At 41.5% G+C, this 26,090-nt stretch overlaps 1 protein-coding gene across 1 annotated transcript in view; it reads left to right on the top strand.

Annotated features, from left to right (window-relative positions):
• The first annotated feature begins 12,601 nt into the window (after positions 1 to 12,601).
• The window catches only part of CNTLN (centlein), a 535,970-nt gene continuing 522,481 nt past the window's right edge, over positions 12,602 to 26,090 (top strand). Inside the window, exon 1 of the mRNA XM_030194226.1 lies at positions 12,602 to 12,705. The gene's annotated coding sequence lies outside the window, so the exon portion shown is untranslated. The remainder of the gene's footprint in view (positions 12,706 to 26,090) is intronic.

Below are 26,090 nucleotides of genomic sequence, written 5' to 3'. Positions count from 1 at the left end.
AGGCGTTTTCGTTTTTCAGCGATAATCGAAACCAAAGCGCCCCAGCTGAAAAACGAACAAATCCAAGGCATTTGGTCGTGGGAGGGGCCAGCATTGGTAGTGTACTGGTCCCCCTGAGATGCCTCTATGCCAGCTTCAAATATCATCCCTAGCTCCATGACAGCAGTATGCAGGTCCCCCGAGCAAATTTAGTTTAGTTGGTGTAGTTTAGTTGGTGCTGCCCGGACCCATGCAAAGAGCAAGAATCTGAAGGAAAAAAAAAACATGCAAGTGCAGTTGGGGACGTCCAAATTAAAAAATAGTAAGAAGGAGATTCAAACCAGCCACCTTCTGATTCCCAGGCCAGTGCTCTAAGCACTGCACCACATGGATTAGTTGTTTAGCCATCCTTCCCTTTCCATTAAGTCCCTCCAAGTTTCTGTCAGCCAATCACAGCTCGTTTAGCTGACAGAAACTTGGAGGGACTTAATGGAAAGGGAAGAATATCTAAACAGCTGGTTCATTTGATGCAGTGCTTAGAGCACTGGCCTGGGAATCAGAAGGTGGCTGGTTTGAATCTCCTTCTTACTATTTTTTAATTTGGACGTCCCCAACTGCACTTGCATGTTTTTTTTTTCCTTCAGATTCTTGCTCTTTGCATGGGTCCGGGCAGCACCAACTAAACTACACCAACTAAACTAAATTTGCTCGGGGGACCTGCATACTGCTGTCATGGAGCTAGGGATGATATTTGAAGCTGGCATAGAGGCTGGAAAAAAAAGTGTTTAAAGTTCTGGTTTTTTTGGTGGGAGGGGGTTAGTGACCACTGGGGAGTCAGGGGAGGTCATCCCCGATTCCCTCTGTTGGTCATCTGGTCATTTAGGGCACTTTTTTTGGACCTGTTCGTGAAAAAACAGGGTCCAGAAAAAGTGTCCTAAATTCTGGCTAAAAACGCCTTTGTTTTTTCGATTATCGACCGAGCGCGTCCATCTCTCCTCAGTAGATAACCACACCCCAGTCCCGCCTTCACCATGCCTCCAACACGCCCCCGTCAACTTTATGCATTCCCGCGATGGAGTGCAGTTGGAAACGCCCAAAATCGGCTTTCGATTATACCGATTTGGGCACCCACAAGAGAAAGACGTCCATCTCCCGATTTAGGTCGGAATTTGGGCGTTTTTCTCTTTCGAAAATAAGCTGGATTGTCACCCTGAAGTCTGGCTATATCATGCAATGTTCTGCAAAAACATTACCATTTTAATCGGCATTACGTAAAAATATGAGTGGTGCCATGCTCAGACAGGTCAGTGGTCCACTGAGCCCAGCATCTTGTCTATGAGACTATGACAGAGGTGAGTCTGCATTACACAGAGGAACACAGCTTATCTTAACAAGTCCACTCTCTACTGCACATGTCCCAGAAGTATGAAGTGGCAACAACCAAATCTATCTCATTAATAATTGTTTATTGATATATTCTCTAGAAACTTGTCCAAACCTTTTTGAAAGTTAATTATGCTAGCATCCTTGATCATATTCTCTAGCAACAAATCTCACACCTTAACTGAAAAATTAGATTCAAATCTGCTACTAGTTTCATGAAATGTCCTCTAGTTCTACTGTAACCCCCACTTCACCCTCTAGTCACATGCTATGGTACTTTCAACAGCTTGGGGATAAGCAGATGCCCCATGCTCCCTGAGTTCTTTCCTGAGAGGTAGAAAGTAAAAGTCTGTCAAGATCCTAGAAACATATAAACAAATGAAGGCATGTATAGACCACATGACCTATCCTGTCTATCCATCCATCCATCCATCCAACTATATCATCTAACGTCTTGTTCTCTCCCTTAGAGATCTTATGTACTTGCCCCATGATTCCTTGAATTCAGATACAGTCTTCCATCACCCTTTCCATAAAGAACTATTTCCTTATATTACTCCTGAGTCTCTAACCTTTCACCTTCATCCTATGGTCCCTCTTTCCAGAGCTTCCTTTCAGTTGAAAGAGACTCGCTTCCTGTGCGTTTATGCCACGGAAGTATTATTATCATTAGATTCTTGATATACTGACTTTCTGTGTTAAACCAAAGCAGTTTACATATTACATACAGGTACTTTCCTCTGTCTCTGATGGGCTCACAATCTAAGTTTTTGTACCTGGGGCAATGGAGGGTTAAGTGACTGTCCCAGGGTCACAAGAAGCCACATTATAAATCAAACCCAGTTCCCGAGATTCCCTATCATATCTTTACTCTTTTGCTTTATTCCAAGGTATACATATTGAGATTTTAAGTCTATCCTCATATGCTTTATGAAGAGGATCACTGATTGTTTTAGAAGCTGCCCTCTGGACCAACTCCATCCTGTTTGTAACTTTGTGAAAATGCGATCTCCAGAATTGTACACAATACTTTAAATGGGGTCTCTGGCATTCTTCTGGGTTTTGTCATTGCCTTTTCTATTTGGCCACCTTAAAGATAATTGGATATGATCATTGTGACAAAATGGTGAATTTTCCAGCATATGAATTAAAAGAATATTTCATGAAGTGTATTTCTCTAGTTTGGCCAGCAGGTGGTGCATATTTATGTTTAACGCTGTTACAGAGAAATGAATGTTCCTTCTTTAGTTTAACACAGAGAAGAAGTTAACCTGCAGTGATGTGGCCAGTTACTTTTCAAATTTGCAGTTCTCAGGAGCTCAAATTCAGCCAGGATGTACTGACTTTTGCTCCAGTCTTAGCCAGGGAGAAGAGAGAGAAAGATCTCTCTGCTGAGGCCTTGTGAATAGTTAAATTTGATAACCTATGAGTAGTTATATGTCCTAAACTCCCCAGATACTATTTGGATAGTAAACAAATGTTTAGATAGTTTGATAATTGATCCATATTTCAGTTACCTGTTATTGTTGGCTAATTGCACCTTTTCTGTTCATTCTAATTTTTCATGACAATAAGCATTTTTAGTTTATTGCCTCTGCTTGTTTGGACTGACTAAGAATCCTGGTGGTTTGTGCGTTGGGTCTGTGGGTGCTTTCTAGGTACTGTGGGACTACTGGGAGTGTGGCCCCAGTAAGCTAGAAATCACTGAGGATAATTTGAGAGCTGGACACTCGCCCAGAGGTGGTTGGGACCCAATCAGTGGGAGAAGGGTGCTAGTGTAGAGTACAAGTGGCAGCTGCAGGTGAACCTGAGCTGTGCTGGTGATAGAGCATCTAAGTGGCTGCGGAGTAGCCCCAGACGGGTGGCTAGGCATTTCGTGACAATAATGCCCAAGCCCTGTTCTTATTTTGCACACAGAAGTACTTCACCCCCTGTACTATACCGCTCCCTTAGATTTTTGTGGCCCAAATGCATAAACTTGCATTTTGTAACATTAAATCTTAGCTGTAGTGGTATAGCCAGAAAGCAATTTCTGGGTGGGCCGAGGGGTAGAATGGGTGGACATGTGCATTTTATCTATGCCCTGTTCCTTCCTTGCCACCCCATATAAATAATTATTACCTTGGTTAGCAGGAATCCCCATCCCCGTCATTGAAGACATTCTCCACAGAACCCCCAGGCCTTGAAGTCTGTCATAGTCAGTGGCTGTATTTCAGCTGCCAACGCCGGCACCCTGGCTGCACATGTTCAGCATTCATGCATGATCAGTGCATGAGTGAAAAATGAGTATGCATGAGGGGGGTGCCAGCATCGATAGCTGGGAGCATGACTGTTGACTGCCACAGTATTCAGAAGACCTGGATATTCCATGAAGAATGTCTTCAGCTGGTGGGGCTTGGGAATCTTCACCAGCTACAAAGATGATATGCACCACTGCTGGGTGGGCCTGAGCCAAAAGTAGGTAGGCCCCTACTCACCTGGGCCCACATGTGGCTAAGCCACTGCTTATTTGCCAAATTCTAGACCATTCTTCTAGCTTCGCTAGATCCCGCTTCATGTTATCCAAACCATCAGGGTGTCTATCCTATTGCAGGTTTTGATATCACCAGTAAAGAGGCAATTTTTCCATTTACCATTACCCTTTGCCACTTTTCACTCAACCAATTTGTAACCCAATTAGTCACTTTAGGGCTATACTGAGGGCACTCAGTTTATTTATGTCACCTATGTGGAACTGTGTTAAAGGCTTTGCTAAAATCTAAGTACACCACATCTAGGGCTGTCCCTTAATCTAACTGTCTGGTCACCCACTCAAAAAAAATGATCAAATTTTTCTGACAAGACTTACCTCTAGTAAAAGAATGCTGTCTTGGATCCTGCAATTCTTTGGATTCCAGAAACCTCACTATCCTTGGTCTTAAAAGTGTTTCTATACACAATCTAACTGGATTATAGTTCCCAACCTCTTCCTGTTTTGTGTAGAGGGGCTGCATTTGCCCTTCTCCAGTTCAGAACTTGGCAGCCATTTTGAAAATACGGTGGCGGCACCCGCATCACAGAACAGCAAAGCGGAGACGGAGGAGCAGCAAAAGGCAGGAAAGAATGGGATTCTTTCCTGCCCCCGCAGCTGCAGAGGCCACTAAACCATCAGGGTGGCCTAAAAGGATCAAGGTAGGTCTTCTTGGAATGGCTATAGTGTAGTGCAGGTTAAGCATGGCAGTTTCTGACTCCCCTTGAATGCTGGCGCCTGCCTACCATGCATACCCTGCTTACCGCATTTCGCCAGCCCTGTATATTATGGGACTTTTGCTCACATATTATTCATATTGCAGAAAGACAAAGAGAAAAACAATATATGAGAAACTTCCCCCACACATCACATGAAATTAGCAGCTGCAGATTCTCCTGTCTGTTGCTCTGCAAACAACTGCTGTAGGAACACTAAAGAGTGAGTTCAACAGTATGGTTAGAGGCTGAAGCCAAAATATACTAACCCCACCTTAATTGGCTTCAGTTAGTTATGTCCCACTGTGATGATGAAGTTCAGGGCATAGGAAAAGTTCAAGTTGTAGTACCACCCTAGAATGCAATGTGCTGTCACTATTTTTCATTCCCTGGAGATTGGAATTTATAGTATTTCAAATGGTCTTTTTGGGATCAGTTTCAGTAGTTGGAAAATCACAGAGCAAAATCCCTTCTCACTAATTCCCAGCCAATGGCAGAATAAAAGCATAGTATCATGCTAGCTAAGCAGAAACTGTATCCATAACTGTCAAGTTTAATATTCAATAAAACATCAACCTACATCTTTGGATTCCTACCATAAAGAGATTTTTAAATGAGGATATTAGTTTAAGAAATGAATACAATCTTTCCTAAAACAAGTGAATTATAGTTTGTTTTGTTACCTTTGTATCCTGCGCTTTCCCACTCATGGCAGGCTCTATGTGGCAGGCAATGGAGGGTTAAGTGACTTGCCCAGAGTCACAAGGAGCTGCCTGTGCTGGAAATTGAACTCAGTTCCTCAGGACCAAAGTCTACCACCCTAACCACTAGGCCATTCCTAGACATCAAATTCTTTTAACACATTGCACAACTTGTCTTCTGTCTTTCTCCTGCATATCCACACTTTGCATAACCTCCTACTGGACATTTTTGGAATACAATAAAAATACATGTCCTGTTAATTTTTATCATGCTATAGACATAAAGGGAGCAAGTCTTCGACCAGGGGCCACAGATACCATGTGAACTGAGTTTGACCATTAGGTGTCACTCATGTGCACTGGCAGAGACTACCTCCACTGGTGCTCTGACCATCCTCTTCATAGCATTCCCAGCCTGAGGAGCAGAAATTGGGCATGGGAGTCAAACTCTATTCTACCCAGTAAGCTGGCCCTCAAGTTTTCAAATAGGGACAGCATGATCTGTTAATACTGGTCAACAGATATGAGTTAGAAACAGCTAATGTAGTTGGGGAGACAGTGATAAGTAAGGGTAAGGGAAATGGGATTTTATATACTTTCTGTGATACAGTCAAAGCAGTTTACATTTATTATATACAGGTACTTTCTCTGTCTGAAGTGGGTTTACAACCTGGGGCAATGGAAGATTAAGTGATTTGATCAGAGTCACATGGAGCTGCAGTGGGAATCAAGCTCATTTCCCCAGGTTCTCAGCCCACTGCACTAACCACTAGGCCACCTCTCCTACACCTGGAGAGAGAAGGAAGCAAATAGGAAGAGAAGGAAATAATAAGACACATTGAGGAATGAGAGAAATAGCAGAGGATAAGAAAAGACATGGAAGGGAAAAGAGAGAAAAGTAACACACGTATCTCAGATGAGTCCTACAACACTGGATTTGGGTCACCTGCAAAAAAGGTTGGAAGCTGTCTCTCATTGCCTAGGTGTATATCATTTAGTATTGAATGTACAGAAAACGAAAATATGTGATTAACTGGGAAAAAAGGGATTTCAGATATTACACCAGTGTTGCTTGGTTTGCCAGTGGTACCTGTAGGATGTTTTAAATATTTAGGAATACTTATTGATTCTAAATTGACTTTTGAAGATCAAATTAATAATGTGGTTAAGGATGGGTTTGTGGTGTTAAGGTGGTTGCGCCCTTTAAAATATCTTTTTGATGAAGCAGCTCTGCATATGTTGGTATATGTCCTCCTCAATGCACAGATTATGTGCATATTGTGTATGCAGGCCTACTCAGCTATCAGTTGAAAAGATTGCAAACTTTACAGTATGCAGAAATATCACATGTATGATCATGTTACCCTGTTGTTTGTGCTCTATCACTGGTTACCTATTAAATTTAGAATATCCTTTAAGATACTAATGTTGGTGCATATGTCAAATTATGTGATCATAATTCCCCTATGTTCTAGGTAGGGCATTATGATCATCAAAGACATGAGACTTGTGGTTCCGTCTAGGGCTAAAATAAATAATGATTGGGCTAGAGACAGAGCTTTTTCTTGTCTTGCACCTACTTTGTGGAAAGAAATTCCTCTATACATTCAAACAGAAATGGTGTTACATAAATTTAAGCTTTTGCTTAAAAGATTTTGGGGATCTTTTACTTAAGGAAGCTGGCGTTTTAGCGTGCATTAAAAATAGGTGTGGGCTAAACGCTAAATACGCCAATGTATTCCTATGGGTGCCTTTAGCGTTTAGCACGCGCCTATTTTTAACGCGCGCTAAAAACGCCAGTGTGCCTAAGTAAAAGACCCCTTTAATTTCTGTCAGGCTTTTAATATTGTTACTGATTCAGGAGTAAGAATTTTTTTTTTAATTTACTGCAATTACAGAGATTTTATTTTTAATAGAAAGTGAGAATAGAAACATAGAAACATGATGGCAGATGAAGGCCAAGTGGCCCATCCAGTCTGCCCATCCTTTGTAACCCCTAACTCTTCCTTTTCCTATGCGATCCTACGTGCTTATCCTATGCCTTTTTAAATTCTGACACAGACCTCGACTCCAGAACCTCCACCGGAAGGCCATTCCATGCTTCCACCACCCTTTCCGTGAAATAATACTTTCTTAGCTTACTCCTAAACCTATTCCCTCTTAACTTCATCATATGCCCCCTCGTTCCAGAGTTTTCCTTCAGTTGAAAAACACTCACTTCCTGTACATTAATGCCCTTGGGATATTTAAACGTCTATATCATATCTCCTCTCTCCCTCTTCTCTTCCAGCGTATACATGTTGAGGTTCGTAAGCCTGTCCCTATATTTTTTTGTCTTCTAGACCGCTTACTAATTTTGTAGCCGCCCTCTGGACCAACTGCATCCTGTTGATATCTTTTCGTAGGTGAGGTCTCCAGAACTGCACACAGTATTCCAAATGGGGCCTCACTTATACAATGGCACTATCACCTCCTTTTTCCTGCTGGCTATCCCTCTTTTTATGCACCCAAGCATCCTTCTGGCTTTGACCATTGCTTTTTCTACATGTTTGGAAGCGTTAAGGTCATCAGACACAATCACCCCCAAGTCCCGCTCTTCCTTTGTACACTGAAGCACTTCACCCCCTATACTGTACCGTTCCCTCGGATTCTTGCAACACAAGTGCATGACCCTTCATTTTTTAGCATTAAATCTTAGTTGCCAAATATCGGTCCATCCCTCCAGCTTCGCTAGGTCCTTCCTCATGTCATTCACACCCTTCAGGGTGTCCACCCTGTTGCAGAGTTTGGTGTCATCCGCAAAGAGACAAAACTTACCAGACAGCCCTTCCGCAATATTGCTCACAAAGACATTAAAAAGAGCCGACCCAAGGACCGATCCATGTGGTACTCCACTGACATCATCCTTTTCTTCAGAGCAAGTTCCATTTACCACTATCTTCTGTCTCCTTCCATTCAACCAATTTTAACTCAATCAGTTACTCTAAGTCCAATACCAAGGGCACTCATTTTATTTATCAGTCGCCTGTGCAGAACCATGTCAAAGGCTTTGCTGAAATCTAAGTATTCCGCATCTAGTGCCCCTCCCAAGTCCAACTGTTTGATCACCCAGTTGAAGAAGTCAGATTCGTCTGACACGACCTGCCACTAGTGAAGCCATGCTGCCTCGGGTCCTGCATTCAATTCAGTTCGAGAAATCTCACATTCCTCCACTTTAGTAGTGTTTCCATTAGCTTACTCACCACTGAGGTCAGACTGATAGGTCTGTAATTCCCAACCTTCTCCTTACTTCCACTCTTGTGCAAAGGAACCACATTCGCCCTTCTCCAGTCCTCCGGAACCACTCCAGTCTCTAAGAAAGCATTGAAGAGATCCATCAGCGGAGCACCAGAACCTCTCCGAGTTCGTTGAGCACCCTCGGGTGTATCCCATCAGGCCCTATCACTCTGTCTACTTTAGTTTGGCAAGCCCCTCATGAACACAGTCCTCCGTAAACGGGTCTTGGTCTACCATACATCCATCCCCTTTAGGCTTTGCTTTCTGCTCCACATGGAGGCTTATTTTCAAAGCACTTAGCCTCCCAAAGTTCCATAGAAACCTATGGAACTTAGCCTCCCAAAGTGCTTTGAAAATATGCCTCATAGTGTCTCTATTTTTGGGCTACTTTATATAGGGTTAGTTGGGCTTGAATTTTTTTTCACCATTTGGCATCTCTGACTGTATGATCAGTATGCATGTATAAACTTGAGTACACTTGCAGTAGTCTAGGACAGTGATTCTCAACTCAGTCCTCGGGGCACACCCAGGCAGATTTTCAGGATATCCACAATGAATATACATAAGAGAAATATACATACTGAGAAAGCAGTAAATACTAATTTATTACATACATATTCATTGTGGATATACTAAAAATGAACCTGATTGGGTAGGTGTGCCCAGAGAACTGGGTTGAGGAACACTGGTCTAGGAGACGCTTTGCAAGCTCGTGAAGCCTCTTATTAAACATTCAAGACCTATTGCAAACTGCGGGCTGTGGAAAGTAATTAAGCTGGTTCCTTTGGGATTTCCAAGAATGGTGCAATGCATTCCTCCAAGCAGCGCCCAGACGACCCCCCAACACAGAGATATCAAGGAAGGTCAAAGCTAGCCCGATGACAATAGCTTCTAGCACGGCAGGAAGCAAACCAGAGAAAGCAAATGTTTAAAAACAACACCCCCGACTGGTATCTCTTCTTTTCTCTTATCTTCCCCAGTCCAGCATCTCTCCTTTATTCTCACCCCTCCCCCCCAGGTCCTACCTTCAAATTTGTCTTTTAGGTCATCCCCAGACAAGGAGGTTAGATAAAACAGGAGACAGGGTGATGTCAAAAAGTTGAAGCCAATTAGGTTAGATTGTTTCCCCTTCCCCTGCGTAGCTGTCATCGCTGTACACTCAGCACAAAGCAAGCAAACCGTGAGCTTCAGGGGCGTATCTGAGGTTCGGCGGTAGGGGGGGCAGGGGCTAGAGTGAGAGGGCACATTATAGCCCCCCCCCCCGGCCACTGCCCCCCTTCCGCCGTCAACCCTCCTCCACTTACCGCCGTCACCTATCCCCGCCGAGGTGCCTTTAAAAATATTACTTCAGCTGGCGGGGGACACCAACCCCCGCCAGCCCAGCCGAGGTCTTGTTTTAAGTTCTTCTTCCTCGTGCTGTTGAAAGCTGCAGCCTGCATCCCTTCCAGTTTCGGACGGAGTCTGACGTTGCAGCGAACCTCGGCCGGGGGAGGCTTGACGGCGGTAGGGGGGGTCCAGGGCGAAATCTGCGGGGGCCCAGGCCCCTGTGGCCCCACGCAGATATGCCCCTGCATCCACGTTGTTGTTCTTTATTGTTGGTAGCATTTTTATTTCATCTCATTTATATTTTCAAACATGCCGGCTTGTGCAGTATACAGATGTACACAGAGGAAGTATAATAATGGAATAACTTTTCATAGGTAGAGCAGTAATTTGTTATAAATTGTAATCAGTGTGTCAATTGGAAGGGCTGGTTACAGGGACACTCAAGCACTGTTATATTCATGTAGAGATTTTTTTCTCCTGCTAAAGGGCCACTAAAACAGACATCATGTTTTCAGAATCAGGTGCTCAACATTCAGAGTGTCTATTTATTTGTGACATTTACATCACACATTAAACATGAATTAGTATTAAAACCTGGAAGCATTTACATTTTTTTCCTGTGCGTACATCACAAGAAAAAGATGGCATATGGGAACTTGCTCCTTTTGTTTTGTGAATTGCAGTGGTATATTATAAAAATGCACTTGCCTTTTTTAATTACTACTGTTTCACAGAAAGATATTGAATAATGAGGGAAGGGCTTCCTTCATGCAGAAGTTCTGTCCATTGTCAGTCTAAATGTGCCAACATTGTCCAGTTCAGACACAATTAGCTGCCAAATTCATACAAATTTAATTATGTTGAATGGAAAATAAATCTGTTGGATCAAGCTGCCTACTATGTGAATATTCCTTCATGGTTTCATTATTGCTACCATGTATTACATATTATGGGCATTTGTTTTAAACTTTGATTGTTTGAATTTGTTTATCCAGACCTTACGTACACATGGTTTTGCTTTTTTAAACCCAAAGGTGAATCCTAAGGGTGGTGGAACAATTAGGTATAAACTGTGTTGTTTCTGACTTTACTAAGAGCCCTGTTTACTAAGATGCGCTAGTGTTTTTAAGAATATCGTGGGCGCCTATACAGTTAGTGCACGCTACACTAACGTGCCTCTAGCACAGCTTAGTAAGCAGGGCCCTTATTTTGTAGTGCTTTGGGTCCTGCTGATCTGTGTATCTGCTGTCTGGAATTTTGGAAGATGGAAATGAGAAAATAAAAATTAAATTTTGGATGTACTCTGTAGAAGTTGTTGTTTACTTTTGCAAGGTGATGGATGCCTATTCTGGTGTGTGCATGTGATAATCTTTGAATAAATTCCTATACTTATGGCTATGATTTCTGAACATGCGGCATCATTAGGTATATGTGTTAATCTCAACTTTGTTAACTGTTTCAGACATGTCCATCTATTTGCTCCCATGAAAAACTGAATTCTATTATTCTGTCTCACTACAAATGCAAGCCACATTGAACCCCGACTATGCTTGGGATAACGTGGGATATCAATTAAAAAAACAAAACACATCCTTTATCCTCCATCTTTTAAGACACTGCCTATCCAGCTGGATGGTGATGGCACAAGGAAAGCAAGTTTGGTCCAGTGGAGACTAAATCAAAATAACCTGTTCCTTAGCCTGGCTCTAGTATTACCATAGTGAAAATGCAACCATACCATATCTCTGGGGTTATGTGGAGGAGTGGCCTAGTGGTTAGGGTGGTGGACTTTGGTCCTGAGGAACTGAGTTCAGTTCCCTGCACAGGCAGCTCCTTGTGACTCTGGGCAAGTCACTTAATCCTCCATTGCCTGCCACATTGAGCCTGCCATGAGTGGGAAAGCATGGGGTACAAATGTAATAAATAACCTTTGGATGCATGACTAGGAACAAAAACATATCCTTATTTATTCATTATCATAATTTGTCATGTATAGCCACAAAACAACATTTTAGAGTGGATAGTGTCAACAATGAGCTCTTTTTATTATCAATAGAAGAAATAAGAGTTTTCAGTTTTGGCACAGTATAAGTCATCACAAGAACAAAATATAAGAAAACCAATAGACTGTTTTAGGGGCTTCTAGCCCATTTAATTATGCTTAAACAAAAGAGATCTGCATGAAGCAATATACATATTTTTATTTTGACATAAAAACACTTGTCCCTGTAAACATGTTCAAAACCGAACACTCCATTTGCGTATCTAAAACGTAAACGTCTACACAACAGATGAAGATGTGATTCCGTGTGCCCCAATTGAAAGGAGAGTTTCATTTTACTTCCATTTAATGTCAGTATATTCCATCATCTTTATTACACCAGGCTTCCCAAGGCAGATTATAACAACAGTTAATATGAACGAGGAAACAGGATAGCCTCACTGAAATTTGGCCATCTGTTTTGGTGATATTCTTGTTTACTATTGTTTTCAATAGCGTTTGGTATTGTTTTGGGTGAACCAGTGTGTCGGCAATCTCCGCCTACTGGCTTCAGATAACCTCCCCCTCCCCCTCCTGCTGCTGTTCTATCTAATCTCCTCATCGCCAGCAGTAGCGGCAATTCATAGAATTCACCCGCGACCGCTCAAACGCTTTCCTTCTTCGAGCCGAAGTCCCGCCCCCTCTGACGCCACTTCCAATTTCCGGTAGGGCGGGAAGCGGGCGGCAAAGAAAGCGGGACGCCGCTGGATTGGAAAACGTTGGCGTCCGGTAATGTGTGAATTGCTGCCGGCGACTTCAAAGATAAGCTTGAAGGTAAGAAGCGGGAGCGAGGACTTTGAAAAAGAGGGGTAGGTGCTGGACCGTTGTCGGGGAAGAAAGGGGAGACATACTGGACTGGGGAGAGTAGAAGGGAGAGGGGTCAGGGTCCTTGGATATGGGTACGAAGAGGGTGCTTAGTGTAGTCAAATGTGTCTTGGTATTTCTGCTTCTGCGTCATGCACCTTTAGTCTCCCTCATTTGCTAACGTTGCATGGCAGTATCGGAAATATTGTGAATATTAAGGGTAGTAGTAGTCTTTTCTCCTCTTTTGAGTATGTACAACGCTGTAATATAAAGCATAGCGTCTAGTTTGAAAAGACGTGGATGTGAAGGCATGTGCATTAAGGTGGTGATTTCTATTACTAGCTCGTCTACACCAAGCCTCCAAAGCAGATATAACTTTGTGTGGGAACTTTTGGGAAGGCTATGTTTTTAAGATAACAATGTGTATAAGTTTTCTTTATGGAAAACAGGTGCAACATATGCAGGTATATTCTTTTCGTCCCTAGAAGTGCTGTTAACTTCCTACTTTGGGGTTGCTAAAGGTAATTATGCCTTCCCTGATCTCAATAGAGATCATATGGAAATAATATTGTTAAAATGTAGAGGAACCCCCCCCCCCCAATTATTTAAGTGCAGGGGTGGGATGTGACTCAAGTTATTGGTCTGTAGCCAGTGGACAATGTGTAGTAATGCTCCACATAGTTGCAATACATGATATATTCTCTCTGTCTCTCCCATCCATCCATCCATCCATGAGGTCTATAGCCCATTCTCCCAAGTTGGCTATTACCTGAATCCCTAGTGGGGCGATGGGGGCAGGAGCAAACCACATTTGCTCTTGCCTTGAAGTACCTGAAGGCAGCTGCTAGGGGCAGACATATGTGGAGTTTGCTCCTGCCCTATTGGACCACTAGGGACTTTATGTAAGCTTTTTTTTTTGGGGGGGGGGGGGGGGGGTGTCCTCTTTGAATTAGAGGTAGGGGATGGGGGGGGAAAGATCTTGCTTCATCTGGTGGGGTTGGGAGAGGGGGCTGTGGACTTTGTTGGGTGGAGGTGGGATTGCAGGGAAATGACCGTTTTTTAAAAAAGTGGGTCCCAGCTGAATATCGGCTGTGGCAGCCAGCCCTTATTATATTAACCCCCCCCCCCCCCCCCGATATTCATCACTGAATAATTGGGGCTAATTCTGCCCACAGTTGTCGGCATTTGAAAAAACGCTGACTGATGCAGGCTGAATATAACCCCCTGGATATCTAACTTCCCTAGACTTCCTAGGGTCTGTACTCCCCCAACTTCTGTTGCTTAGTTAGTCTTTAATTTAGCCTGGGATATCTCTTCTGGTTTAAGGTCTAGTCAACCATGGAGCAAGGGAGGTTGCTTTGGCTGCCTGGAAATGGCATACAGCTTTAAGCCTCATGGGATCTAACAAACACTCCATTGCAAACTGAGGACCTGTGTGTGTGTTTTATTTACTCTAGAACTTATGCTGCAAATATGCCCTTAAACTGGGACACATAATTGACTCATCCTTCATTGTATCATTTTTACTTGGGATATTTAGGAGCAGGGACTGTGTAAATTTCTTTAGCCTGAAGAAAGGAACAAATCTCTGTATTTGTTTTTTAGATTAGTCTTTTTAAGTGTGATTTCAAATTGGGTGGGAGGGCTGTTGCTGCAGTAGTAGAATGCTTCAAATGTTATGGCATTCATTAAATGCCTGCAGTGAGGCTTATTTAATCATAATTGCCCTTTTTCAAACGTTAAAAGCTAATGCAGTTGATTTCTTTAGTGTCTTCATTTTAGTTATTAACTTAAAATTTGATCATTTGGGAGAGGAAGTGATGTTACCGTGCTGAATGGCGGCTTAGCTCCTCAGATCCTGCTAAACCCTACTTGAATCCCCTTGGTTTTGGTCCCTGTTTCATGTGCTCTGTTGCGTAAAATCAGGAGTTATGAGTAAATTAGCAAATTTGACATGCAAGGAGGCAGATTGTCAAGTAGCCCATTCTAATGTGCTTCTATGCATGCTTTGGATTCGGCAAGTAGCCCGTTCTAATGTGCTTCTTCTGTGCAGGCTTTGGATTTGGCGTTTTTGATGGCAGACCCTCCTCTTGCGACTGCAAGCAAGGACATTTCCTGATAAATCTGGCAATGTTTCACCGAGCTTTGTGAAGAAATAAAAGCCTCCTAAGGATGAGATCTTGGACCACGTTAGTTCGGATCTTCGGGAGTTGGGCAGCGTCATGAAAGAGCATATGGAACTCATGAACTCCTCCCAGACACATTCTGCACACTTTGCTGAATAAATCAAGGAACTGGCTTACAAAATGGATGACCTTGAGAATAGGGGCCAATGCAAGAACTTAAGTTTCATGGGGTTCCCGAAGGGGGTGCCACAGAAGATGTACCTTTTTGTGGTGAACACTTTGTGTCATTTCTTGGGCCAAGAGGGAGATTTTGACCTTGGAATTGGAGCGGGCACATTGCTTGCATGGTAAAGCCCAGGAGAATAGACTGAGACATTATTGTATTCTTTGTGCAGCTTTCAGACAAGGAGCGTGTTTTGACAAACGTGTGCCTCATTTCGCAGCTTCAGTATAACGATGATTTGGTCACTGTTCATAGGGATCTGTCAAGCTATACTGTACTACACCACAACATGAAACCTTTCTTGGAATTGTTTACTAAAGCTAATTTTAAATTTCATTGGGCATTCCCATTTGCCTTATGCCTTGCTGTTGATGGGAAATTGCATAAGGTGTGCATGTGGGCGGAAGGTGACTGTTTTTTTTAATGGGATGGTCCTCACTACCTCTGCACATCCTCCTAGTGCTATGGCCCCTGCAACTAAGGCAAAATTACAGCACTGGCAGTGGACTCCAGGTGGATCCAAGCAGCAGTGACATTTTAGTCCAGTGACTTCAGATGCTTTATCTTTCTCTGCTGTTGTTTTTTTTTTCTTCAGATACATCTGTTCATATGTTGGATCTTATTGTCCATGGGGCTGTTTTTCTTGCTATGTTATGCTCTTGTTTGGGTGGCTTATAACCAAGAGTTGTATTTTATGTGTAAAAAAAATTCCTTTGGATTGTGTGTGTGGGATGCCTTTGGTGCGAGGGCTCAGGACCTTCTTGCTCATTTAGGGGCCCCTGCTGTTTTGTTTTACTATAGTTGGAGCGTCTGATTAGTGGGTGTTGAGTGATTTTAGGGGGGTAGGAGCTGGGCAGGAGAATTGTGTGTGGGGGGTGGGGGTTAGGTTTTTAATTTTTTTATGATGGCTATTTATTTGCTAGGTGGATGGGAGAGGGGGTATGGACCCTTCTTAATATTTTTCTTTCTTTTTTACTTGCAATTTTTTTTTTTTTTTTTACTTTATTAAGCTTTTTAACAAACATAATTTCACATTTATGAATGATAATACACAACTTAGAAATAAATTATATAGACAAGCAAATATTTTTTAAGTTTCAAATAGTTATCGACCACAAGAATAAGAAATCAATCCAAGATGTAAGATTAATAATATAATCTAAAGGAAATAAACATACTTTTATAAATTATAATAATGAAGCGTCACGTCCCGAGTGATTCACTCCAAGGCTGTTAAACAGTGTACATATGGGATTAAACCACTACATTAACCTCTTCCCTACTGATTAGAAATTCCTCTAGCTGTTTGGGGTCAAAAAATTGAAACTGTTTAGATTGAAACACTATTCTGCATACACAAGGAAATTTCAATAGGAAGGTAGCTCCTATTGCCACAGTTCTTGTGCGTAAAGCCAAAAAGGCTTTACGCCTCATCTGAGTCTCTCTTGATAAGTCTGGGTATATTCTTATTTTTGACCCCAAAAAAACTGAATCCAAATGTCTTAAAGAAAGTCTCAGTACTGCATCCCGATCCATCTCCAAGGCAAATGAGACTAATAATGTTGCTCTTTTCGTTATAACATCTAATGATGACTCCAAAAAGGTAGTCAGATTCATCACTGCACCGCCTTGAGGAAATTTTTCTGATTCCATTCTAGAACCAGTTGGCAAATAAAACGCTCTAGTTATTGGTGGTAGTGAATTTTCTGGCATACCCAATATTTCCACAAGATATTTTTTTACCATTTGTACAGGGGCAATAAGAGGTGAACTAGGAAAATTTATTAGTCTCAGATTAAGTCTCTTAGACTGATTTTCCAGATATTCCAGCCTTCGGGAAGTAAAGTTCTTATCTTTAATCAATGTTTGACCCACAAGTTCCATTTTTTGAGTTCTTTCAGTAAGAGATTTTACTTCTATAGCTTGTTTTTCAGTCTTTTGCAATTGAATTAATGCAGTTTCTGATAAAGTCTTAATAATTGTAGCATTTTTTGTTACCACAGATTGTAGGGAGGAGTGTGCAGTAAAGGTTAAGTCCCATAGTGACTCTAATGTCACTACAGCTGGTTTTTCCATTTTCTCCAATGTTAATTCAGGAAGAGGTGCTTTGGCAGCATTTTCCAGAATACTCACTGTCTCTGAAAACAATACAGGAGCTGATGTCGCTTCTGGAGCTCCCAAGCTGTCGTCCCTCTGATCTCCCCTTGTCTCCAAAGGGCTCCCTCCCTGCAGACTCTGCTCTCCGCTAGGGGTTAGACCTGCAGGGCTCCTCTGGAGATGCTGACTTCCTGGTTGTGGAGGAGCTGCACGTTCGATGGGGCTGAGAGAAGCCCCTTCTACACTGTCGGCCGACGCAGAAGCCCCAGCCTCAGCTACAGGAGAAGAAATCTGCCCGGGACCCAGTGCGACTGCAAAATCTTCCATCTTAGCCTGCCGAAGTTTACTTGTCCCGTCAGGGAGAGAGGGAATCTCTCTGACTTTGCCTCTCCTTTTCCCCATTCCGGGGTTCAGGTAAGGAGCAACTTGCTGGCGTTTGCAAAGAAGAGTGAGATGCGTCTGGTAACACTTCTCATACCGTCGCCATCTTGGATCACCCTTTTTTACTTGCTATATGAGTGTTGATTTAAAGGCCCTTTAAATCGGGCCATGCAATGGACAATGTATGGAGGAGGGTGAATTTACTACATTTCATTTCTATGGAAGGTTGGCCTTGATAAGGGTACATTGGACCTTTATGGGCAAGGTGTTGGGGAATTTTGGGATGGGCCCCTTTTTTTCCAGGAATTTTTTTTAAAATTATTATTACATTTGAACCCTGCGCTTTCCCCACAATGCAGGCTCAATGTGGCTTACATAGTAATTTAAAATACAAAGTTAAGAATAAAATTTTTAATAAAACAGTAGTAATGAGTACAGGTGTTGTATATATCTCCTAAAGCCTGTGTCTGCATGGATGAAACTTGCCCTTGTCTAGGGGCATTTATCAGGGGCCGCCCTTTGTTTCTCTTGTTACTCGCTATGGTGATAGAGCCTTTTGTTGCTGCACTGAGAGCTAACCCCAATGTCTGAGGGGTGGGATTGGGGGATAGAGAATATAAATTGGCCTTATTTGTGGATGATGTTTTACTTTCCCTTACATGTCCACTAATTTCATAGCCTAATTTGTTGAAAGAGATCTCTGCCTATTCAGCTGAAAGTGGCTAAGACAAGAGGGCGAGATTGGCATTCTCAGGCGATTATTGCTACCCCTCAGTCTTCCTTCTTCAGGTGGGTTTCCTCTGTGCTTTTCTATTATTTTTTTAATATTTAATTTCAGATATCAAGCAAAAAATACAATCTTTCACTTGAACCCAGGTATTACAAGAAATATAAAAATACAAAGAAATAGGTCAGCAAAAACAAAATACAGATCCTTAAAATAAAACTTATGTTAGCCTCTTAGTCCCCAATACGGAAGGGAGCAGAAAAATCAGAGGGATACTATTGCAAACTATTCTTAACTTAAGAAAAGGAGCCAGAGTAATTACTGCTGTGACCTTCCTTGTGCTGGCTAGAATCATTAGGTTTAACCAGACATTTACCATCAAAAAAAGATTGGAGATGCTTTGTGTCAAAAAATATGTATTTTACATTATTAGTCACCAAACATTTGACTGGAAAAAGAAGAAAAAAGTCTGTATCACTCTATTACGGAGAGTTATGCCATCCTGTATCTCTAGAGGTATCTGGAAAACACCAAATCTGCTGAATATATATTCAGTATATAATGTTGAATATATTGAAAATATAAAGTCACTTTATGGTTTCTGTCCATTTCAAAGGGAAAACGTCACAAGCAGAGTTACACGTGTGTCCCAATATTGTAATGGTGATTGCAGCAAATCCGATATATTCAAACTATCTGGAGATACTGGCACTAAATCACCAACTTGATGTCCTGTAAAAATCTTGTTTCTTTGATGGCAAATAATAAACCTTGCTCATTGGAGGGATCCCTGATGGTAATTTAACAATATCAACTAAGTATTTTTTTCAGCAAATCTCTAGGTGTCATAACTAATACCTTAGGGAAGTTTAAGAATCTCAAATTAAGCTTCCTCATATTATTGTCCAATTGTTCATATTTCTGATGTAGAATTAAACAGTCTTGAAAAATTCTACTTTACACCAATTTGAGTTTCCTTCAAATTCTCCTCCAATTTATCTACTTTAGATGTTCTAATAGGGACACTGTATTGGCCAAAGTTGTCAAATCAGTCTGAACTTGTTTCAAATATTTACTCACATTTCAGTCCAAACTATCAATAGCTGTCCAGGTCAATTCTAAGTCACCAGACCTGATGGCAAGTCTTGCACCGAACCACTGCCAAGAAAACTTGAAGATACATTTCCTCCTGCAATGACCAGGCCAGCGAATGCCAGCACTCCTCCTGTGCCTGGAACCTTCTGTGGCGTCTGATCAGTGTCTGTCCCTGGTGGCCCCTGACAACATTCGGTGATTGGTAGTTGCAGCTAGATCCCTTGCTCCCGACAACTGAGGTAGAATACTTCCTTGTGCCGGTGGGTTTGATGCTGGCGGTTGTGGAGTTTGGGCAGGTGCGTTGAGCGAAACTGCCTCCTCAAGGACAGGGAGACCTCCTCCTGATTCAGCAAGAATGCCTCCTTCCTCACCTCAAGAAGGCAAAGCAACTACAAACTGGGTTATTGGAACCTGGGAAGCCTGAGGTGGAACTGGCAAGTTCCCTTTACCTTTCCCTGCTGCTTTCCCATCGCAGATATCCCAGAAAAGCAAAAGGTAGCAGAAAAAGTATACATGGTTAGTGAAAGCAGCCAGCCTGTTGTCAGGGGGACTAGATGGCATACATACAAGGGTACTCAAAGAACTCAAGCATGAAATTGCTGACCTGCTCTTAGTAATTTGTAATCTGCCATTAAAATCGTCCATAGTATCTGAAGATTGGAGGGTGTCCAATGTAATGCCGATTTTTAAAAAGGGTTCTTGGGATGATCTGGGAAATTATAGACCGGACTGGATGGACCATGCAGGTCTTTTTCTGCCATCATCTACTATGTTACTATGTAAGCCTGATGTCGATGCTGGGCAAAATAGTGGAAACTATTTTATAAAGAATAAAATTGCAGAACACGTAGACAAACATGGTTTAATGGGACAGAGTCAGCATGGGTTCAGCTGAGGGAAGTCTTGCCTCACCAATTTGCTTAATTTCTTTGAAGGTGTGAATAAACATGTGGCTAAAAGTGAACCAGTTGATGCGTGTGTAACTAGATTTTCAGAAAGCTTTTGCTAAAATTTTTTAGTCTTAATATTTTTATTGATTTTGTAATAGAGAGAACATTAATAACAATTGTACTACAATATATTATTTAAATTGAGTTAAAAAAAAGACACTAAAGTATGTAAGCAGTATAATGTTCATGCATGTGACACAGATGGTATTAATATACATAAAGAAAAAGTACAATATACACCTCACTTCACATCTTCAAAATAGGATATCAATGGAGCCCATTTTTCTTTATTCAAAGCATGTCGAGATTTTTTTTTTAGCAAAATATGTTTCATATTTATAGGTTTGAACAATAAATTCCACCATTCTTGATAAGTAGCTTGTTGTAAAGTTTTCCAGTGTGTAAAGACTACTTTCAAAGCTAGATTCAACATGGTATTAACAAGCAAACATTCATTAGTCTTTAAAATGGGTCTAAAACATTGATCTTAAGTATCACATATTTATATACTATTGGACCAGAAAGATGGACTATATCTACTAAATCGGACCATATGTCCTTCCAAAACTTTTGAATACATATACAATTCAATGTAATATGCTTAAGAGTACCTTGTTGGGCTTGACAAGACCAACATAAGTTGGAAATAGAAGAGTTAATCATATGTGACTTGAGAGGTGTCCATAAGGATCTATGAGTGAAGAAATATAGAAATTGTGTTATTGAGGAGGATCTGGAGCATTTAAATAAAGAACTCCATACCTGCTCCCAAGATTTGTCAAATAATCTCAGGAGTATGGGACAACTTTTGTATTTGTAATTTACTCTTCCTCAACATTGTATTAAGCTGTAACCATTGGGAAAATTTAAAGAGTCATGGGATAGGAGGCAAGGCTCTGGTGTGGACTAGGAATTGGTTATTGGACAAAAAACAGAGGGCAGGGTTAAATGGTCATTTTTCTCAATGGAGGAGGGTGGAGTGCCACAAGGATCTGTACTGGGACCTGTACTATTTAACATATTTATAAAAAATGATATGGAAATTGGAACGACGAGTGAGGTGATCAAATTTGTAGATGATACAAAACTTTTCAAGATTGTTAAAACACGTGCGGACTGTGAAATATTGCAGGAAGACCTTAGGAAATTGGAAGACTGGGAGTCCTAATGGCAGATGAAATTTAATGTGGACAAATGTAAGGTGATATACATTGGAAAGAATAATCTGAATCAAGTTACATAATGCTAAGGTCCACCTTGGGGGTCAGCACTCAAGAAAAAGATGTGGAAGTCATCGTAGATATTACGCTGAAATGTTCTGCACAGTGTGTGTTGGCGGCCAAAAAAGCAAACAGGATGCTGGGAATTATTAGGAAAGGGATGGTGAAGACCTTGAGTATTGCTTTCAGTTCTGGTTGCTGTATCTCCAACAAGATACATTGGAATTAGAAAAGGTTCAGAGAAGAAGAGCGACCAAAATGATAAAGGGGATGGAACTCCTCTCGTATGAGGAAAGGCTAAAGAGGTTAGGGCTCTTCAGCTGGGAAAAGAGATGGCTGAGGGGGAAATAATGACTGAGGTCTACAAAATCCTGAGTGGTGTAGAAGTAAATCAAAAAAAATTTTTTAACTCCTTCCAAAAGTACAAAGACCAGGGGACACTCGGGGAAGTTACATGAAAATACTTTTAAAACAAATAGGAGGAAATATTTTTTCACTCAACAATTAGTTAAGCTCTGGAACTCTTTGCTGGAGGATGTGGTAACAGCAGTTAGTGTATCTGGGCTTAAAAAAGGTTTGAACAAATTCCTGGAGGAAAAGTCCATAGTCTGCTATTGAGACAGACATGGGAACAACTGCTTGCCATGGGATTTGTAGTATGGAGTGTTGCCTTGATTTGGGTTTCTGCCAGGTACTTGTGACCTGACTTGGCCACTGTTTGGAAAATGGGATACTGGGCTAGATGGACCATTGGTCTGACCCAGTATAGCTACTCTTATTTTCTTATGTTCTTATGCTGTTTGGAGGCCCAGTTGACCAGTAATATATAGGGTCTCTTTTCTGCTAATTATCCCCCTTAGGGATATTGTCAGAGACCTGGAGCCTTGGGTTGATATGGAATTTTCCTGGTTTGGCAGAATTGCTGTGGTAAAAATGAACTTAGTTCCTAGTTTTTTTTTTTAATTTATTTTTTTTTTCAGGTTCTTCCTCTGCCACTTCTTTCTGGTCTTCAGGATTGATGATTGATTTTCATTTTATTTGGCTGCATAAGAGGCCTAGTCTCTCTCTCTCTCATATATATATATATATCTATATCTATATCTATATCTATATATCTCTCGGAGTGTGTATCTTTGAGAGAGTGTATGTGAGTGTGTGCAAGTGCGTATGTGAGACACAGTATGTGAAGTGTGTTTCACACAGATACAGTGTGTGTGAGAGACAGACTCTCTGTGAGACTGAGTGTATGAGACCAAGAGAGTGTGTGTGACATAGAGAGTGAATGTGATACAGTGTGAGACATAGAGGCTCATTTTCAAAGCACTTAGCCTCCCAAAGTTCCATAGAAACCTATGGAACTTAGCCTCCCAAAGTGCTTTGAAAATATGCCTCATAGTGTGTGAGTGAGAGAGAGCGATAAAGATATTGACTGTGAGAGAGGGTGTGTGAGAGAGAGAGTGTGTGTGTGACAGAGATACCCCCCCTCTCTGGTGTCAGGCCCCCCCTCCCTCCCTCTCTCTGGTGTCAGGACCCCCCCCCCCTCTCTCTCTGGTGTCTGAGCGTTACTGTGCAGGACTCTGAGCTCTGGCCGTGCTTCAAGGAACTGACCAATCCTATTTAATAGAATGCACCTCCAACATTCTGAAGCTGAGAAACCTCGTGTGGTTGGTCACTTCTGCTTGTGACGAACCCGGAAGCACGTGATGTCAATTCAGGAGATGGATTCAGAGAGCAGGAATGCCTCAGCCATGCAGTCAGCTTCAGAATGTTGGAAATGCGTTTTATTATATAGGATTCAGGTTTAATCTTCTGTGCCTTTGTCATAGGTACCTGTTAATGTCACAAAGGATACAAGTGTTGTTTCATGTCAAGTTCCATCTTTTCTCTCCATGGTGCCCAGCTACATCCGTCATGCTCTATTTTGCACCTTAAACCACTTACCCTGACTCTGTGGGTTATCCAGTTGTCAGCTGAGTGGAGACTGCCATACCAGTTGCACCTTGTACTTCATTCTGCCTTTCCTGGGCAGGTGGTCTATATGGTGCTCAGTTAAGCAAGAGTTACCAGGTATTTTCCAAGTTTACACGTGTCTTCCATGTTTTGATAAATTTTAATGTTTTCATTATAGATGTTTGTAGAATCATTGCTTGCCTATTTAAAATGCTGACTATTCCAGAGAGGGTCTGGTAGGATTAAAGGAAATAATTTTTCTATCTATCTATCTATCTATCTATCTATCTATCTATCTATCTATCTATCTATCTATCTATCTATCTATCTATCTATAGAGAGAGATGTGCTGACTAGAATTGTGCACAATAGTCTAGGTACAGTCACATGGAGTGATACAAAGTTATTCTCCATTCCTTTCCTGATAATTCCCAATATTCTGTTTGCTTTCATAGCTTTCACTGCACACTGTGTATTTATTTATTAGGATTTATTTACTGCCTTTTTGAAAGAACTCACTCAAAGTGGTGTACAGTAAGAATAAATCAATCATAAGCAATAGACAATTACAGTTGTAAAAATATTCAAATAAGTATGGCATAGTACACTAACAATGTCAACACAGTATGTAATAGAACATTTTAATAGACAGTGTAGGGTATAAGCAAAGAAGGAGCATATAGATAGGTAAGAGAGTTAGAGGAGTTAGAAAGTAAGGTGACTAAAGAAAGTTGCACATGAGGTCAGAGAAATGATAACATTTTATCTCAGCTAGGGTAGAAGTGGATAAGTATGTGCAGCCCATGTCACTCCTTGTGTATGTGAGTTAGTAACTTATTCCATTAAAGGCCACCCTTCAATATTTTGGTACCATTCTAAATTTTAAATATAAATTACATATTACTAATACCTCTGCAAGGTTTTTTTTTTAAATTTATCAACAGTAATGGGCGGAAACAGTATAATGTCTGAAATAAACAGAATATCAAACCTACGACAGCATAGAATATAACAAAGGCATGCAAGCCCCTGCCTGCATAGTTCAAACTCTAAGATCAATTACGAGAACAGCTGAAACCCTTAGAGCGCAAACCCTCAGTCTTGAAAAAAAGATCAATCCGTACTTTTTTAAATCCATTAACTCTCAAAGGCACTTGTTTATCCAGCACCTCGATCAGACCGGCAAATACTACACTCATACTCCCCTGCAGACACAACCAAAACATCCACACCATAATATGTCAATGCCCTACCCCCCCTCCTCCCCACCCAACTGAGGCCAGTGTATAATTGTGGAATAGAGGGATTAGGCAATACATATTTACTCAGGAAGGAACGCTAGAGCGTAACATAGACTTTTTCAGCCTGGTGGGACTGATGGTACGTAAGTGGGCAAAATCCTGCAACAAAATCTTTATTAATGTGTGCACAATACAATCAAAACAGAAAATAACAAGTGCAAGTACACATTCAGTATGCAAGGAACACTAGAATGTAAAGCACAGAATACACCCTTATTGGTAATTTTAAACCAATACCCAAACTAAGGTGCTTAACCCAAAAAGGGGGAGAGCTTCTCAGTCTCATCATCTGACACAGGAGACCCACACAGCAAATGCTATCAAGGGAATCCACCTGTCAATTAAAGAAAGTCTGCAACCTTCAAGGCACTCCCCCCCCCCCCCCCCCCGAATCTTCCATCGAGGTTCAGTTCTATGGATGGCATTCGTTTTTTTAAAACAGTGTAGTTTCACCCTCCATAAATTCAAAGAAGGAATACCAGAGTCCTTCCAGCATGCTGCCAGCGTCAGTTTAGCTGCATTGAGAAAATATCTAACCAATGTTTATTGCTTATGAAAGCCAGGAATGTTCTGTAAGCAAGAATATCACAAGATCCCAGGGAATCTTTGGGCCAGTATGCCGCAAGATCTGGAATTGAATAGATTTCCAAAAAGAGTGCACTTTAGGACAAGTCCACCATATGTGGCCCAGTGTTCCTCAATGATAACTCCTCCAACAATCAGGACCAGATTGTGGAAACCCTTTGCTCAGGCGGTCTGGGGTCAGTTACCAGCAATATAAGATCTTAACATTATTCTCCTTAATGTTGGAGGCAGTAGCACTTTTAGCTATAGATTTATTCTAATTTGTCCCAGTCCTCTGGTTGGATAGTAATGTTCAATTCCCATTTCCATCTCTACCTATGTGCTACAGGAACTAGCAGGGAGTCCCTAAGATAACATAAATAATATTAACAAAAACCTTTTTGTGTCAGAAGTCCTCAGATACATCCTCCAGAAAAGTGCCCTCCACAGTCAAGTGTTCCATACAGCATTTGGTCATTAAAAGGTGTTTCAATTGCAGATAGGTACAGTGAAGGTAAGGGGGTACATAAGTCTCGGGCCAGTGCCCCAAAAGTGTAAAAAAAAAAAAAATAATAATAATCATACAGTTGACCCCAACAAGACAGCCCAGAGGTCTGTGAAGTAGTATACACTGAGGGAATTATTACAGGAGGAAACTAAGGATTACCGCAGATTGATGTGTAACTAGATAGCTGGATGTCACATTTATTACCCATCATGT

This window comes from Microcaecilia unicolor, chromosome 2, assembly GCF_901765095.1.
Source record: "Microcaecilia unicolor chromosome 2, aMicUni1.1, whole genome shotgun sequence".
In the NCBI taxonomy this organism is placed as follows: Eukaryota; Metazoa; Chordata; class Amphibia; order Gymnophiona; family Siphonopidae; genus Microcaecilia; species Microcaecilia unicolor.
This window is presented reverse-complemented; position numbering and strand designations above follow the sequence as displayed.